We start from the raw sequence: 20,123 nt of genomic DNA on the forward strand, positions 1-20,123 counted from the left end.
ATGGCATCGTGCTGATTCTACCCACAGATGATGTTGAGATAGTGGTCAGATCGCATCATTCTGACTCTGCCCACAGACAATGATGATTTGAATGTAGTCAGATCACATTATTCTGATTCTACACACAGACGAAGGTGAAGTGGATGTGGTTGAATCACAGTATTCTGTCTCTACCCACAGACGATGGTGAGATGGATGTGGTCAGATCACTTCATTCTGACTCTACCCACAGACATTCCTGAGATTGTGGTTGGATTGCATCATTCTAAAACTACGCATAGACGATGTTGATTTGGATGTGGTCAGAACACATCATTCTGTCTCTACCCAGACACGATTTTGAGATGGATGTTATCAGATCACATCATTCTGACTGTACCCACAGACGATGCTGAGATGGATGTTGTCAGATCACATTATTCTGATTTTACCCATAGACAATGTTTGAGATTGTCGTCAGATCACATCATTCTGACTCTACCCACAGGCGAGGTTGATATTGTTCTCAGATCATATCATTCTGATACTAAGCACAGACAATGGTGAGATGGATGTGGTCAGACCACATCATTCTGACTCTATCCACAAACAATGGTGAGATGGATGTGGCCAGATCACAGCATTCTGACTCTACCCACAGGTGAGGTTGATATTGTTCTCAGATCATACCATTCTGACACTAAGCACAGACGATGGTGAGATGGGTGTGGTCAGACCACAGCATTCTGACTCTACCCACAGGCGAGGTTGATATTGTTCTCAGATCATATCATTCTGACACTAAGCACAGACGATGGTGAGATGGATGTGGTCAGACCACATCATTCTGACTCTATCCACAAACAATGGTGAGATGGATGTGGCCAGATCACAGCATTCTGACTCTTCCCACAGATGATGTTGAGATCGTGTTTAGATCGCATCACTCTGACTCTACCCACAGACGATGTTGAGATTGTGGTCAGATCGCATCATTCTGACTCTACCCACAGGCGAGGTTGATATTGTTCTCAGATCATATCATTCTGACACTAAGCACAGACGATGGTGAGATGGATGTGGTCAGACCACATCATTCTGACTCTATCCACAAACAATGGTGAGATGGATGTGGCAGATCACAGCATTCTGACTCTTTCCACAGACGATGTTGAGATCGTGTTTAGATCGCATCACTCTGACTCTACCCACAGACGATGTTGAGATTGTGGTCAGATCGCATCATTCTGACTCTACCCACAGATGATGTTGATTTGGATGTAATCAGATCCTTCAATCTGACTCTACCCACAGACGATGGTGAGAAGGATGTTGTCAGATCACATCATTCTGACTCTACGCATAGACAATGGTGAGATGGATGTGGTCAGATCACATCATTCTGACTCTACCCACAGACCATTTTGAGATTATGGACAGATGGCATCGTGCTGATTCTACCCACAGATGATGTTGAGATAGTGGTCAGATCGCATCATTCTGACTCTGCCCACAGACAATGATGATTTGAATGTAGTCAGATCACATTATTCTGATTCTACACACAGACGAAGGTGAAGTGGATGTGGTTGAATCACAGTATTCTGTCTCTACCCACAGACGATGGTGAGATGGATGTGGTCAGATCACTTCATTCTGACTCTACCCACAGACATTCCTGAGATTGTGGTTGGATTGCATCATTCTAAAACTACGCATAGACGATGTTGATTTGGATGTGGTCAGAACACATCATTCTGTCTCTACCCAGACACGATTTTGAGATGGATGTTATCAGATCACATCATTCTGACTGTACCCACAGACGATGCTGAGATGGATGTTGTCAGATCACATTATTCTGATTTTACCCATAGACAATGTTTGAGATTGTCGTCAGATCACATCATTCTGACTCTACCCACAGGCGAGGTTGATATTGTTCTCAGATCATATCATTCTGATACTAAGCACAGACAATGGTGAGATGGATGTGGTCAGACCACATCATTCTGACTCTATCCACAAACAATGGTGAGATGGATGTGGCCAGATCACAGCATTCCGACTCTACCCACAGGTGAGGTTGATATTGTTCTCAGATCATACCATTCTGACACTAAGCACAGACGATGGTGAGATGGGTGTAGTCAGACCACATCATTCTGACTCTATCCACAAACAATGGTGAGATGGATGTGGCCAGATCACAGCATTCTGACTCTACCCACAGGCGAGGTTGATATTGTTCTCACATCATATCATTCTGACACTAAGCACAGACGATGGTGAGATGGATGTGGTCAGACCACATCATTCTGACTCTATCCACAAACAATGGTGAGATGGATGTGGCCAGATCACAGCATTCTGACTCTTCCCACAGATGATGTTGAGATCGTGTTTAGATCGCATCACTCTGACTCTACCCACAGACGATGTTGAGATTGTGGTCAGATCGCATCATTCTGACTCTACCCACAGGCGAGGTTGATATTGTTCTCAGATCATATCATTCTGACACTAAGCACAGACGATGGTGAGATGGATGTGGTCAGACCACATCATTCTGACTCTATCCACAAACAATGGTGAGATGGATGTGGCCAGATCACAGCATTCCGACTCTTTCCACAGACGATGTTGAGATCGTGTTTAGATCGCATCACTCTGACTCTACCCATAGACGATGTTGAGATTGTGGTCAGATCGCATCATTCTGACTCTACCCACAGGCGAGGTTGATATTGTTCTCAGATCATATCATTCTGACACTAAGCACAGACAATGGTGAGATGGATGTGGTCAGACCACATCATTCTGACTCTATCCACAAACAATGGTGAGATGGATGTGGCCAGATCACAGCATTCTGACTCTACCCACAGGTGAGGTTGATATTGTTCTCAGATCATACCATTCTGACACTAAGCACAGACGATGGTGAGATGGGTGTGGTCAGACCACATCATTCTGACTCTATCCACAAACAATGGTGAGATGGATGTGGCCAGATCACAGCATTCTGACTCTACCCACAGGCGAGGTTGATATTGTTCTCACATCATATCATTCTGACACTAAGCACAGACGATGGTGAGATGGATGTGGTCAGACCACATCATTCTGACTCTATCCACAAACAATGGTGAGATGGATGTGGCCAGATCACAGCATTCTGACTCTTCCCACAGATGATGTTGAGATCGTGTTTAGATCGCATCACTCTGACTCTACCCACAGACGATGTTGAGATTGTGGTCAGATCGCATCATTCTGACTCTACCCACAGGCGAGGTTGATATTGTTCTCAGATCATATCATTCTGACACTAAGCACAGACGATGGTGAGATGGATGTGGTCAGACCACATCATTCTGACTCTATCCACAAACAATGGTGAGATGGATGTGGCCAGATCACAGCATTCTGACTCTTTCCACAGACGATGTTGAGATCGTGTTTAGATCGCATCACTCTGACTCTACCCACAGACGATGTTGAGATTGTGGTCAGATCGCATCATTCTGACTCTACCCACAGGCGAGGTTGATATTGTTCTCAGATCATATCATTCTGACACAAAGCACAGAAGATGGTGAGATGGATGTGGTCAGACCACATCATTCTGACTCTATCCACAAACAATGGTGAGATGGATGTGGCCAGATCACAGCATTCTGACTCTACCCACAGGCGAGGTTGATATTGTTCTCAGATCATATCATTCTGACACTAACCACAGACGATGGTGAGATGGATGTGGTCAGACCACATCATTCTGACTCTATCCACAAACAATGGTGAGATGGATGTGGCCAGATCACAGCATTCTGACTCTTCCCACAGATGATGTTGAGATCGTGTTTAGATCGCATCACTCTGACTCTACCCACAGACGATGTTGAGATTGTGGTCAGATCGCATCATTCTGACTCTACCCATAGGCGAGGTTGATATTGTTCTCAGATCATATCATTCTGACACTAAGCACAGACGATGGTGAGATGGATGTGGTCAGACCACATCATTCTGACTCTATCCACAAACAATGGTGAGATGGATGTGGCCAGATCACAGCATTCTGACTCTTTCCACAGACGATGTTGAGATCGTGTTTAGATCGCATCAGTCTGACTCTACCCACAGACGATGTTGAGATTGTGGTCAGATCGCATCATTCTGACTCTACCCACAGGCGAGGTTGATATTGTTCTCAGATCATATCATTCTGACACTAAGCACAGACGATGGTGAGATGGATGTGTTCAGATCACGTCATTCTGAATCTACTCACAGATGTTGTTGAATTCTATGTGGTCAGATGACAACATTCTGACTCTACCCTCAGAGGATGTTGAGATTGTGATCAGATCACATCATTCTGACTCTGCCCACAGACGATGTTGAGATTGTGGTCAGATCGCATCATTTTTACTCTATCCACAGATGATGTTTATTCGGATGTAATCAGATCCTTCAATCTGACTCCACCCACAGACGATGGTGAGAAGGATGTTGTCAGATCACATCATTCTGACTCTACGCACAGACGATAGTGAGATGGATGTGGTCAGATCACATCAGTCTGACTCTAACCACAGACCATTTTGAGATTATGGACAGATCGCATCATGCTGATTCTACCCACAGATGATGTTAAGATAGTGGTCAGATCGCATCGTTCTTACTCTACCCACAGAAAATGATGATTTGGATGTAGTCAGATCACATCATTCTGACTCTACACACAGACGAAGGTAAAATGGATGTGGTTGAATCACATTATTCTGTCTCTACCCACAGACGATGGTGAGATGGATGTGGTCAGATCACATCATTCTCACTCTACCCACAGACGATCCTGAGATTGTGGTCAGATCATATCAGATGGATGTGGTCGGATCGCATCATTCTAACACTACGCACAGACGATGTTGATTTGGATATGGTCAGCACACTATATTCTGTCTCTACCCACACACGATTTTGAGATGGGCGTTATCAGATCACATCATTCTGACTGTACCCACAGACGATGCTGAGATGGATGTTGTCAGTTCACATCATTCTGACTCAACCCATAGACGATGCTTGAGATTGTCGTCAGATCGCATCATTCTGACTCTACCCACAGACGAGGTTGATATTGTTCTCAGATCATATCATTCTGACACTAAGCACAGACGATGGTGAGATGGATGTGGCCAGATCACAGCATTCTGACTCTTCCCACAGATGATGTTGAGATCGTGTTTAGATCGCATCACTCTGACTCTACCCACAGACGATGTTGAGATTGTGGTCAGATCGCATCATTCTGACTCTACCCACAGGCGAGGTTGATATTGTTCTCAGATCATATCATTCTGACACTAAGCACAGACGATGGTGAGATGGATGTGGTCAGACCACATCATTCTGACTCTATCCACAAACAATGGTGAGATGGATGTGGCCAGATCACAGCATTCTGACTCTTTCCACAGACGATGTTGAGATCGTGTTTAGATCGCATCCTCTGACTCTACCCACAGACGATGTTGAGATTGTGGTCAGATCGCATCATTCTGACTCTACCCACAGGCGAGGTTGATATTGTTCTCAGATCATATCATTCTGACACTAAGCACAGACAATGGTGAGATGGATGTGGTCAGACCACATCATTCTGACTCTATCCACAAACAATGGTGAGATGGATGTGGCCAGATCACAGCATTCTGACTCTACCCACAGGTGAGGTTGATATTGTTCTCAGATCATACCATTCTGACACTAAGCACAGACGATGGTGAGATGGGTGTGGTCAGACCACAGCATTCTGACTCTACCCACAGGCGAGGTTGATATTGTTCTCAGATCATATCATTCTGACACTAAGCACAGACGATGGTGAGATGGATGTGGTCAGACCACATCATTCTGACTCTATCCACAAACAATGGTGAGATGGATGTGGCCAGATCACAGCATTCTGACTCTTCCCACAGATGATGTTGAGATCGTGTTTAGATCGCATCACTCTGACTCTACCCACAGACGATGTTGAGATTGTGGTCAGATCGCATCATTCTGACTCTACCCACAGGCGAGGTTGATATTGTTCTCAGATCATATCATTCTGACACTAAGCACAGACGATGGTGAGATGGATGTGGTCAGACCACATCATTCTGACTCTATCCACAAACAATGGTGAGATGGATGTGGCCAGATCACAGCATTCTGATTCTTTCCACAGACGATGTTGAGATCGTGTTTAGATCGCATCACTCTGACTCTACCCACAGACGATGTTGAGATTGTGGTCAGATCGCATCATTCTGACTCTACCCACAGATGATGTTGATTTGGATGTAATCAGATCCTTCAATCTGACTCTACCCACAGACGATGGTGAGAAGGATGTTGTCAGATCACATCATTCTGACTCTACGCATAGACAATGGTGAGATGGATGTGGTCAGATCACATCATTCTGACTCTACCCACAGACCATTTTGAGATTATGGACAGATGGCATCGTGCTGATTCTACCCACAGATGATGTTGAGATAGTGGTCAGATCGCATCATTCTGACTCTGCCCACAGACAATGATGATTTGAATGTAGTCAGATCACATTATTCTGATTCTACACACAGACGAAGGTGAAGTGGATGTGGTTGAATCACAGTATTCTGTCTCTACCCACAGACGATGGTGAGATGGATGTGGTCAGATCACTTCATTCTGACTCTACCCACAGACATTCCTGAGATTGTGGTTGGATTGCATCATTCTAAAACTACGCATAGACGATGTTGATTTGGATGTGGTCAGAACACATCATTCTGTCTCTACCCAGACACGATTTTGAGATGGATGTTATCAGATCACATCATTCTGACTGTACCCACAGACGATGCTGAGATGGATGTTGTCAGATCACATTATTCTGATTTTACCCATAGACAATGTTTGAGATTGTCGTCAGATCACATCATTCTGACTCTACCCACAGGCGAGGTTGATATTGTTCTCAGATCATATCATTCTGATACTAAGCACAGACAATGGTGAGATGGATGTGGTCAGACCACATCATTCTGACTCTATCCACAAACAATGGTGAGATGGATCTGGCCAGATCACAGCATTCTGACTCTACCCACAGGTGAGGTTGATATTGTTCTCAGATCATACCATTCTGACACTAAGCACAGACGATGGTGAGATGGGTGTAGTCAGACCACATCATTCTGACTCTATCCACAAACAATGGTGAGATGGATGTGGCCAGATCACAGCATTCTGACTCTACCCACAGGCGAGGTTGATATTGTTCTCACATCATATCATTCTGACACTAAGCACAGACGATGGTGAGATGGATGTGGTCAGACCACATCATTCTGACTCTATCCACAAACAATGGTGAGATGGATGTGGCCAGATCACAGCATTCTGACTCTTCCCACAGATGATGTTGAGATCGTGTTTAGATCGCATCACTCTGACTCTACCCACAGACGATGTTGAGATTGTGGTCAGATCGCATCATTCTGACTCTACCCACAGGCGAGGTTGATATTGTTCTCAGATCATATCATTCTGACACTAAGCACAGACGATGGTGAGATGGATGTGGTCAGACCACATCATTCTGACTCTATCCACAAACAATGGTGAGATGGATGTGGCCAGATCACAGCATTCCGACTCTTTCCACAGACGATGTTGAGATCGTGTTTAGATCGCATCCCTCTGACTCTACCCACAGACGATGTTGAGATTGTGGTCAGATCGCATCATTCTGACTCTACCCACAGGCGAGGTTGATATTGTTCTCAGATCATATCATTCTGACACTAAGCACAGACAATGGTGAGATGGATGTGGTCAGACCACATCATTCTGACTCTATCCACAAACAATGGTGAGATGGATGTGGCCAGATCACAGCATTCTGACTCTACCCACAGGTGAGGTTGATATTGTTCTCAGATCATACCATTCTGACACTAAGCACAGACGATGGTGAGATGGGTGTGGTCAGACCACATCATTCTGACTCTATCCACAAACAATGGTGAGATGGATGTGGCCAGATCACAGCATTCTGACTCTACCCACAGGCGAGGTTGATATTGTTCTCACATCATATCATTCTGACACTAAGCACAGACGATGGTGAGATGGATGTGGTCAGACCACATCATTCTGACTCTATCCACAAACAATGGTGAGATGGATGTGGCCAGATCACAGCATTCTGACTCTTCCCACAGATGATGTTGAGATCGTGTTTAGATCGCATCACTCTGACTCTACCCACAGACGATGTTGAGATTGTGGTCAGATCGCATCATTCTGACTCTACCCACAGGCGAGGTTGATATTGTTCTCAGATCATATCATTCTGACACTAAGCACAGACGATGGTGAGATGGATGTGGTCAGACCACATCATTCTGACTCTATCCACAAACAATGGTGAGATGGATGTGGCCAGATCACAGCATTCTGACTCTTTCCACAGACGATGTTGAGATCGTGTTTAGATCGCATCACTCTGACTCTACCCACAGACGATGTTGAGATTGTGGTCAGATCGCATCATTCTGACTCTACCCACAGGCGAGGTTGATATTGTTCTCAGATCATATCATTCTGACACTAAGCACAGAAGATGGTGAGATGGATGTGGTCAGACCACATCATTCTGACTCTATCCACAAACAATGGTGAGATGGATGTGGCCAGATCACAGCATTCTGACTCTACCCACAGGCGAGGTTGATATTGTTCTCAGATCATATCATTCTGACACTAACCACAGACGATGGTGAGATGGATGTGGTCAGACCACATCATTCTGACTCTATCCACAAACAATGGTGAGATGGATGTGGCCAGATCACAGCATTCTGACTCTTCCCACAGATGATGTTGAGATCGTGTTTAGATCGCATCACTCTGACTCTACCCACAGACGATGTTGAGATTGTGGTCAGATCGCATCATTCTGACTCTACCCATAGGCGAGATTGATATTGTTCTCAGATCATATCATTCTGACACTAAGCACAGACGATGGTGAGATGGATGTGGTCAGACCACATCATTCTGACTCTATCCACAAACAATGGTGAGATGGATGTGGCCAGATCACAGCATTCTGACTCTTTCCACAGACGATGTTGAGATCGTGTTTAGATCGCATCAGTCTGACTCTACCCACAGACGATGTTGAGATTGTGGTCAGATCGCATCATTCTGACTCTACCCACAGGCGAGGTTGATATTGTTCTCAGATCATATCATTCTGACACTAAGCACAGACGATGGTGAGATGGATGTGTTCAGATCACGTCATTCTGAATCTACTCACAGATGTTGTTGAATTCTATGTGGTCAGATGACAACATTCTGACTCTACCCTCAGAGGATGTTGAGATTGTGATCAGATCACATCATTCTGACTCTGCCCACAGACGATGTTGAGATTGTGGTCAGATCGCATCATTTTTACTCTATCCACAGATGATGTTTATTCGGATGTAATCAGATCCTTCAATCTGACTCCACCCACAGACGATGGTGAGAAGGATGTTGTCAGATCACATCATTCTGACTCTACGCACAGACGATAGTGAGATGGATGTGGTCAGATCACATCAGTCTGACTCTAACCACAGACCATTTTGAGATTATGGACAGATCGCATCATGCTGATTCTACCCACAGATGATGTTAAGATAGTGGTCAGATCGCATCGTTCTTACTCTACCCACAGAAAATGATGATTTGGATGTAGTCAGATCACATCATTCTGACTCTACACACAGACGAAGGTAAAATGGATGTGGTTGAATCACATTATTCTGTCTCTACCCACAGACGATGGTGAGATGGATGTGGTCAGATCACATCATTCTCACTCTACCCACAGACGATCCTGAGATTGTGGTCAGATCATATCAGATGGATGTGGTCGGATCGCATCATTCTAACACTACGCACAGACGATGTTGATTTGGATATGGTCAGCACACTATATTCTGTCTCTACCCACACACGATTTTGAGATGGGCGTTATCAGATCACATCATTCTGACTGTACCCACAGACGATGCTGAGATGGATGTTGTCAGTTCACATCATTCTGACTCAACCCATAGACGATGCTTGAGATTGTCGTCAGATCGCATCATTCTGACTCTACCCACAGACGAGGTTGATATTGTTCTCAGATCATATCATTCTGACACTAAGCACAGACGATGGTGAGATGGATGTGGTCAGATCACATCATTCTGACTCTATCCACAAACGATGGTGAGCTGGATTTGGCCAGATCACAGCATTCTGACTCTTCCCACAGACGATGTTGAGATTATGTGTCAGATCGCATCATTCTGACTCTACCCACAGACAATGCTGAGATTGTGGTCGGATGGCATCATTCTGACTCTACACAAAGACCATGTTGATTTGGATGTGGTCAGATCACATCATTCTGACTCCACCGACAGCCGATGCTGAGATCGATGTTGTCAGTTCACATCATTCTGACTCAACCCATTGACGATGCTTGAGATTGTCGTCAGATCACATCATTCTGACTCTACACACGATGTTTAGATTGTGGTCAGATCGCATCATTCTGACTCTACCCACAGACGAGGTTGATATTGTTCTCAGATCATATCATTCTGACACTAAGCACAGACGATGGTGAGATGGATGTGGTCAGATCACATCATTCTGACTCTATCCACAAACGATGGTGAGATGGATTTGGCCAGATCACAGCATTCTGACTCTTCCCACAGACGATGTTGAGATTGTGTTCAGATCGCATCATTCTGACTCTACCCACAGACGATGTTGAGATTGTGGTCAGTTCTTGTCATTCTGCCTCTACCCACAGATGCTGTTGCTTTGGATGTGGTCGGATGACATCATTCTGACTCGACCCGCAGACGATGGTGAGATGGATGTGTTTAGATCACAATATTCTGTCTCTACCCACAGACAATGATGAGATGGATGTTGTCAGATTACATCATTCTGACTCTACCCATAAACGATGTTGAGATTATCGTTAGATCACATCATTCTGACTCTACCCACAGATGATGTTGAGATTGTGTTCAGATCACATCATTCTGATTCTACTCACAGATGACGGTGAGATGGAATTGGACAGATCATATCATTCTTACTCTACCCACAGATGATGTTGATTTGCATGTGGTCAGATCGCATCATTCTGACTCTACCCACATATGATGTTGATTTTAATTTGGTCAGATGACATCATTCTGACTCGACCCACATACGATGGTGAGATGGATGTGGTCAGATCACGTCATTCGGATGCTACCCCACAAACATTGTTGACATAAATGTGGTCAGATCACATCATTCTCACTCTCCCCATAGACCATGTTGAGATTGTGGTCAGATCACATCATTCTGACTCTACCCACTGATGATGGTGAGATGGATGTGGTTAGATCACGTCATTCTGATTCTACTCACAGACGATGGTGAGATGGATGTTTTGAGATCACGTCATTCTGATTCTACCCACAGACGTTGTTGACTTGTTTGTGGTCAGATCAAAACATTCTGACTCTACACACAGACGATGGTGAGATGGATGTGGTCAGATCACATCATTATGTCTCTACCCACAGACGAGGTTGAGATTGTTGTCAGATAGCATCATTCTGACTTAACCACAGACGATGTTGCTTAGGATGTGGTCACATCACATCATTCAGAACCTACCCACAGACAATGGTGAGATGGATGTGGTTAGATCACATCATTCTGTTTCTACCCACAGACAATGGTGAGATGGATGTTGTCAGAGCATATCATTCTGACTCTACTCACGGACAAAGCTTTTTGGATGTAGTCAGATCACATCATTCTGACTCTACACACAGACGATGGTGAGGTGGATGTGGTCAGATCACATCATTCTGACTCTTCTCACAGACGATGTTGAGATTGTGTTCAGATCGCATCACTCTGATTCTACCCACAGACAATGTTGAGATTATGGTCAGCTCGCATCATTCTGACTCTACCGACATACGATCCCGAGATTGTGGTTGGATCGTATCATTCTGACACTACCTACAGACGATGTTGATTTGGATGTGGTCAGATCATATCATTCTGACTCTTCCCTCGGACGATGGTGAGATGGATGTGGTCAGATCACATCATTCTGATACTACTCCCAGACGACGGTGAATTGGATGTGGCCAGATAACATTATTCTGCACATCCCACAGATGATGTTGAGATTGTAGTCAGATCGAATCATTCTGACTCTACCCATAGATGATGTTGATTTGTATATGGTCAGATTGCATCATTTTGACTCCACCCACAGACGATGTTGATTTGGATGTGTTCAGATCACATCACTCTGATTCTACCCACAGACAATGTTGAGATTATGGTCAGCTCGCATCATTCTGACTCTACCGACATACGATCCCGAGATTGTGGTTGGATCGTATCATTCTGACACTACCTACAGACGATGTTGATTTGGATGTGGTCAGATCATATCATTCTGACTCTTCCCTCAGACGATGGTGAGATGGATGTGGTCAGATCACATCATTCTGATACTACTCCCAGACGACGGTGAATTGGATGTGGCCAGATAACATTATTCTGCACATCCCACAGATGATGTTGAGATTGTAGTCAGATCGAATCATTCTGACTCTACCCATAGATGATGTTGATTTGTATATGGTCAGATTGCATCATTTTGACTCCACCCACAGACGATGTTGATTTGGATGTGTTCAGATCACATCATTCTGTCTCTACCCAGAGACAATATTGAGATTGTTGTCAGATCATACAATTCTGACTCCAAGAACAGAAGGTGGTTAGATGGAAATTAATCAGTTCACATTATTCTGTCTCTACCCACAGACGATGGTGAGATGGATGTGGTAAAATCACATCATTCTGACGCTACCCACAGGCGATATTGAGATTGAGGTCAGATCGCATCATTCTGAGACAAGCCACAGATGATGGAGAGATGGATGTGTTCAGATACGTCATTCTGATTCTAACCACAGACGTTGTTGACTTCTATGTGGTCATATCACATCATTCTGACTCTGCCCACAGACGATGTTGAGATTGTGGTCAGATCGCATCATTCTGACTCTACCCACAGATGATGTTGATTTGGATGTAATCAGATCCTTCAATCTGACTCTACCCACAGACGATGGTGAGAAGGATGTTGTCAGATCACATCATTCTGACTCTACGCATAGACAATGGTGAGATGGATGTGGTCAGATCACATCATTCTGACTCTACCCACAGACCATTTTGAGATTATGGACAGATGGCATCGTGCTGATTCTACCCACAGATGATGTTGAGATAGTGGTCAGATCGCATCATTCTGACTCTGCCCACAGACAATGATGATTTGAATGTAGTCAGATCACATTATTCTGATTCTACACACAGACGAAGGTGAAGTGGATGTGGTTGAATCACAGTATTCTGTCTCTACCCACAGACGATGGTGAGATGGATGTGGTCAGATCACTTCATTCTGACTCTACCCACAGACATTCCTGAGATTGTGGTTGGATTGCATCATTCTAACACTACGCATAGACGATGTTGATTTGGATGTGGTCAGAACACATCATTCTGTCTCTACCCAGACACGATTTTGAGATGGATGTTATCAGATCACATCATTCTGACTGTACCCACAGACGATGCTGAGATGGATGTTGTCAGATCACATTATTCTGATTTTACCCATAGACAATGTTTGAGATTGTCGTCAGATCACAGCATTCTGACTCTACCCACAGGTGAGGTTGATATTGTTCTCAGATCATACCATTCTGACACTAAGCACAGACGATGGTGAGATGGGTGTGGTCAGACCACATCATTCTGACTCTATCCACAAACAATGGTGAGATGGATGTGGCCAGATCACAGCATTCTGACTCTACCCACAGGCGAGGTTGATATTGTTCTCAGATCATACCATTCTGACACTAAGCACAGACGATGGTGAGATGGATGTGGTCAGACCACATCATTCTGACTCTATCCACAAACAATGGTGAGATGGATGTGGCCAGATCACAGCATTCTGACTCTACCCACAGGCGAGGTTGATATTGTTCTCAGATCATATCATTCTGACACTAAGCACAGACGATGGTGAGATGGGTGTGGTCAGACCACATCATTCTGACTCTATCCACAAACAATGGTGAGATGGATGTGGCCAGATCACAGCATTCTGACTCTTCCCACAGATGATGTTGAGATCGTGTTTAGATCGCATCACTCTGACTCTACCCACAGACGATGTTGAGATTGTGGTCAGATCGCATCATTCTGACTCTACCCACAGGCGAGGTTGATATTGTTCTCAGATCATATCATTCTGACACTAAGCACAGACGATGGTGAGATGGATGTGGTCAGACCACATCATTCTGACTCTATCCACAAACAATGGTGAGATGGATGTGGCCAGATCACAGCATTCTGACTCTTCCCACAGACGATGTTGAGATCGTGTTTAGATTGCATCACTCTGACTCTACCCACAGACGATGTTGAGATTGTGGTCAGTTCTTGTAATTCTGCCTCTACCCACAGATGCTGTTGCTTTGGATCTGGTCAGATGACATCATTCTGACTCGACCCACAGACAATGGTGAGATTGATGTGGTCAGATCACGACATTCGGATTCTGCCCACAGACATTGATGACATAAATGTGGTCAGATCACATCATTCTCACTTTCCCCATAGACGATGTTGAGATTGTGGTCAGATCACATCATTCAGACTCTCGACACGGAAGGTGTTGAGATTGTGGTCAGATAGCATCATTCTGACTCGAGACACAAATGATGTTCATTTGGATGTGGTCAGATCACATGATTCCGACTCTACCCACAGGCAATGGTGCGATGAATGTCGTCAGATTACATCATTCTGACTCTACCAATAGACCTTGTTGAGATTCTGGTCAGATCACATCATTCTGACTCTACCCACAGACGATGGTGTGGTGGATGTGCTTAGATCATATTATTCTGTCTCTACCTGAGTTGGATGTTGTCATATCACATCATTCTGACTCTACGCACAAACAAAGGTGAGATGGATGGGGTTAGATCACGTCATTCTTATTCTACCAACAGATGTTGTTGACTTGTATGTGTTCAGATCACAACAATCTGATTCTACCAAAAGACGATGTTGAGATTGTGGTCATATCACATCATTCTGACTCTACCCACATATGATGGAGAGGTGGACGTAGTTAGATCACCACAATCTGTCTCTATACGCAGACAACGGTGAGATGGATGTTGTCAGATCATATCTTTCTGACTCTACCCAAAGACGATTTTGATGCTGCGGTGAGATCGCATCATTCTGACTCTACCCACAGACGATGTTGAGATTGTGGTCAGATCGCATCATTCTGACTCTACTGACAGACGATGTTGAGAATGTTGCCAGATCATATCATTTGGACTCTAAGAACAGGAGATGGTGAGATGGATGTGGTCAGATCACATCATTCTGATTCTACCCACAGACGTTGTTGACATTTATGTGGTCAGTTCAAATCATTCTGCCTCTACACACAGACGATGGTGAGATGTATGTGGTCAGATCACATCATTATGTCTCTACCCACAGACGTAGTTGAGATTGTTGTCAGATAGCATCATTCTGACTTAAACACAGACGATGTTGATTTAGATGTGGTCACATCACATCATTCAGAACCTACCTACAGAAAATGGTGAGAAATTGTGGTCAGATCACATCATTCTGTCTCTACCCACAGACGATGGTGAGATGGATGCTGTCAGATCATATCATTCTGACTCTACCCACAGAAAATGGTGCGGTGAATGTGGTCAGCTCGCATCATTCCGACTCTACCCACAGACGATGTTGAGATTGTGGTCAGATCGCATCATTTTGACTCTACCCAAAGACGAGGTTGATATTGTTCTCAGATCATATCATTCTGACACTAAGCACAGACGATAGTGAGATGGATGTGGTCAGATCACATCATTCTGATTCTATCCACAAACGATGGTGAGATGGATGTGGCCAGATCACAGCATTCTGACTCTTCCCACAGATGATGTTGAGATTGTGGTCAGATCTAGTCATTCTGACTCTACCCACAGATGATCTTGATTTTATTTTGGTCAGATCAGATCATTCTGACTCGACCCACAGACGATGGTGAGATGGATGTGGTCAGATCACGACATTCGTATTCTACCCACAGAAATTGATGACATAAATGTGGTCAGATCACTTCATTCTCACTCTCCCCATAGACGATGTTGAGATTGTGGTCAGATCACATCATTCAGACTCTCGACACGGAAGGTGTTGAGATTGTGGTCAGATAGCATCATTCCGACTCGACACACAAATGATGTTCATTTGGATGAGGTCAGATGACATCATTCCGACTCTACCCACAGGCAATGGTGCGATGGATGTGTGTAGAGCACATCATTCTGTCTCTACCCACAGACAATGGTGTGATGAATGTCGTCAGATTACATCATTCTGACTCTACCAATAAACCTTGTTGAGATTCTGGTCAGATCACATCATTCTGACTCTACTCACAGACGATGCTGTGGTGGATGGGCTTAGATCATATAATTCTGTCTCTACCCACAGACGATGGTGAGTTGGATGTTGTCATATCACATCATTCTGACTCTATGCACAAACAATAGTGAGATGGATGTATTCAGAGCATATCATTTTGATTCTACTCACAGACGATGGGGAGATGGATGTGGTCAGATCACATCATTTAGACTCTACCCACAGATGTTGGTGAGATTGTGGTCAAATCTCATCATTGTGACTCTACTATATACGGTGGTAAGTTGGATGTGGTCAAATCACATCACTTTGACTCTATGCTCAGACGATGTTGAGACTGTGGTCAGATCTCATCATTGTGACTCTACCCACTGACGATGATGAGATGGATGGAGTTAGATCACGTCATTCTTATTCTACCAATAGACGTTGTTGACTTGTATGTGGTAAGATCACAACAATCTGACTCTACCAACAGAAGATGTTGAGATTGTGGTCAGATCACATCATTCTGACTCTACCCACATATGATGGAGAGGTGGACGTAGTTAGATCACATCAATCTGCCTCTACACGCAGACAACGGTGAGATGGATTTTGTCAGATCATATCTTTCTGACTCTACCCAAAGACGATTTTGATGCTGCGGTGAGATCGCATCATTCTGACTCTACCGACAGACAATGTTGAGATTGTTGCCAGATCATATCATTTGGACTCTAAGAACAGGAGATGGTGAGATGGATGTGGTCAGATCACATCATTCTGATTCTACCCACAGACGTTGTTGACATTTATGTGGTCAGTTCAAATCATTCTGCCTCTACACACAGACGATGGTGAGATGTATGTGGTCAGATCACATCATTATGTCTCTACCACAGACGATGTTGAGATTGTTGTCAGATAGCATCATTCTGACTTAACCACAGACGATGGTGAGATGGATGCTGTCAGATCATATCATTCTGACTCTACCCACAGACGATGTTTTTTGGATGTAGACAGATCACATCATTCTGACTCTACACACAGACGATGGTGAGGTGGATGTGGTCAGCTCGCATCATTCTGACTCTACCCACAGACGATGTTGAGATTGTGGTCAGATCACATCATTTTGACTCTACCTAAAGACGAGGTTGATATTGTTCTCAGATCATATCATTCTGACACTAAGCACAGACGATGGTGAGATGGATGTGGTCAGATCACTTCATTCTGACTCTACACACAGACGATATTGAGATTGTGTTCTGATCGCATCATTCTGACTCTACCCACAGAAAATGTTGAGATTGTGGTCAGATCGCATCATTCTGACTCTAGTGACATACGATGGTGTGAAGGATGTGGTCAGATCACATCATTCTGTCTCTACCCACAGACGATCCTGAGATTGTGCTCGGATCGCATCATTCTAACACTGCGCACAGACGATGTTGATTTGGATGTGGTCAGAACACATTATTCTGTCTCTACCCACAGACGATTTTGAGATGGATGTTATCAGATCACATCATTCTGACTCTACCCATAGACGATGTTTGAGATTGTCGTCAGATCACATCATTCTGACTCTACACACAGACGATGTTGAGATTGTGGTCAGATCGCATCATTCTGACTCTACCCACAGACGAGGTTGATATTGTTGTCAGATCATATCATTCTGACACTAAGCACTGACGATGATGAGGTCAGATCACATCATTCTGAGTCTACCCACAGACGGTGTTGAGACTGTGGTCTGATTGCAAAATTCTGACTCTATCTACAGACGATGATGACATAGCTGTGGTCATATCACATCATTTTCACTCTACCCACAGATGTTGGTGAGATGGATGTGGTTAAATCACATCATTCTGTGTCTACCCAGAGACGATGGTGAGCTGGATGTTGTCAGATCGTATCATTCTGACTCTACCCAGAGACGATGTTGAAATTGTGGTCAGATAGCATCATTCTGACTCTACCCACGTACGATGTTGAATTGGATGCATTCAGATCAAATCATTCTGTCTCTTCCTACAGAACATGGTGAGATGGATGTGGTCGGTTCACATCATTCTGAATCTAGACACAGACGATGTTGAGATTGTTGTCAGATCATATCATACTGACTCTAAGTACAGAAGATAGTGAGATGGATGTGGTCAGTTCACATCATTCTGTCAATAGCCACAGACGATGTTGAAATTGTGGACAGTTCACATCATTCTGACTCTTCCCACATACGATGGTGCGATGAATGTGGTCAGTTCACATCATCCTTACTCCAACCACAGACGATGGTGAGATCGATGTGTTTAGATCACATCATTCTTTATCTACCCACCGACGATGGTGAGATGGATGTTGTCAGATTACATCTTTCTGACGCTACCCATAAACGATGTTGTGATTGTGGTCAGATCGCAACAATCTGACTCTACCCATAGACAATGTTGAGATTGTGGTCAGATCATTCATTCTGACTCTACCCACAGACGATGTTGATTTGGATGTCATCAGATCACATCATTATGAATCTACACACAGACGATGGTGAGATGGATGTGGTTAGAGCACATTATTTTGTCTCTACACACAGGCGATGGTGAGATGGATGTGGTCAGATGACATCATTCTGACTCTACCCACAGGCGATTTTGAGACTGTGGTCTGATTTCATCATTCTGAGTCTACCCATAGACTATGTTGCGATTGTGGTCAGTTTGCATCATTCTGATGCTACCCACAGACGAGGTTGATATTGCTGTCAGATCATATCATTCTGACTCTAAGCACAAACGTTACTGAGATTGCTGTGGTCAGATCACATAATTCTGAGTCTATCCACAGACGATGGTGAAATGGATGTGGTCAGATCACATTCTTCTGACTCTATCCACAGACGATGTTGAGATTGTAGTCAGATTGAATCATTCTGACTCTATCCACAGACGACGTTGATTTGGATGTGGTCTGATCACATCATTCTGACTCTACCCACGGATGATGTTGATTTGGATGTGTTCAGATCACATCATTCTCTCTCTACCCAGAGACGATGGCGAGATTGTGGTCAGATCACATCATACTGACTCTCCACACAGATTTTGAGATTATGGTCAGATAGCATCATTCAGACTCTACACACAAATGTTGTTGATTTGGATGTGGTCAGATCACTTCATTCTGACTCTACCCTCAGACGATGTTGAGATCGTGGTCAGATTGCATCTTTGTAACTCTACCTACTGATGATGAGATGGATGTGGTTAGATCTCGTCATTCTTATTCTACCCACAGACGTTGTTGACTTGTATGTGGTCAGATCACAACACACTGACTCTACCCACAGACGATGTTAAGATTGTGGTCAGATCACATCATTCTGACTCTACCCACATATGATGGTGAGGTTGGACGTTGTTCGATCACATCATTCTGTCACTACACACAGA

This window comes from Mobula hypostoma, chromosome 5, assembly GCF_963921235.1.
Source record: "Mobula hypostoma chromosome 5, sMobHyp1.1, whole genome shotgun sequence".
In the NCBI taxonomy this organism is placed as follows: domain Eukaryota; kingdom Metazoa; phylum Chordata; class Chondrichthyes; order Myliobatiformes; family Myliobatidae; genus Mobula; species Mobula hypostoma.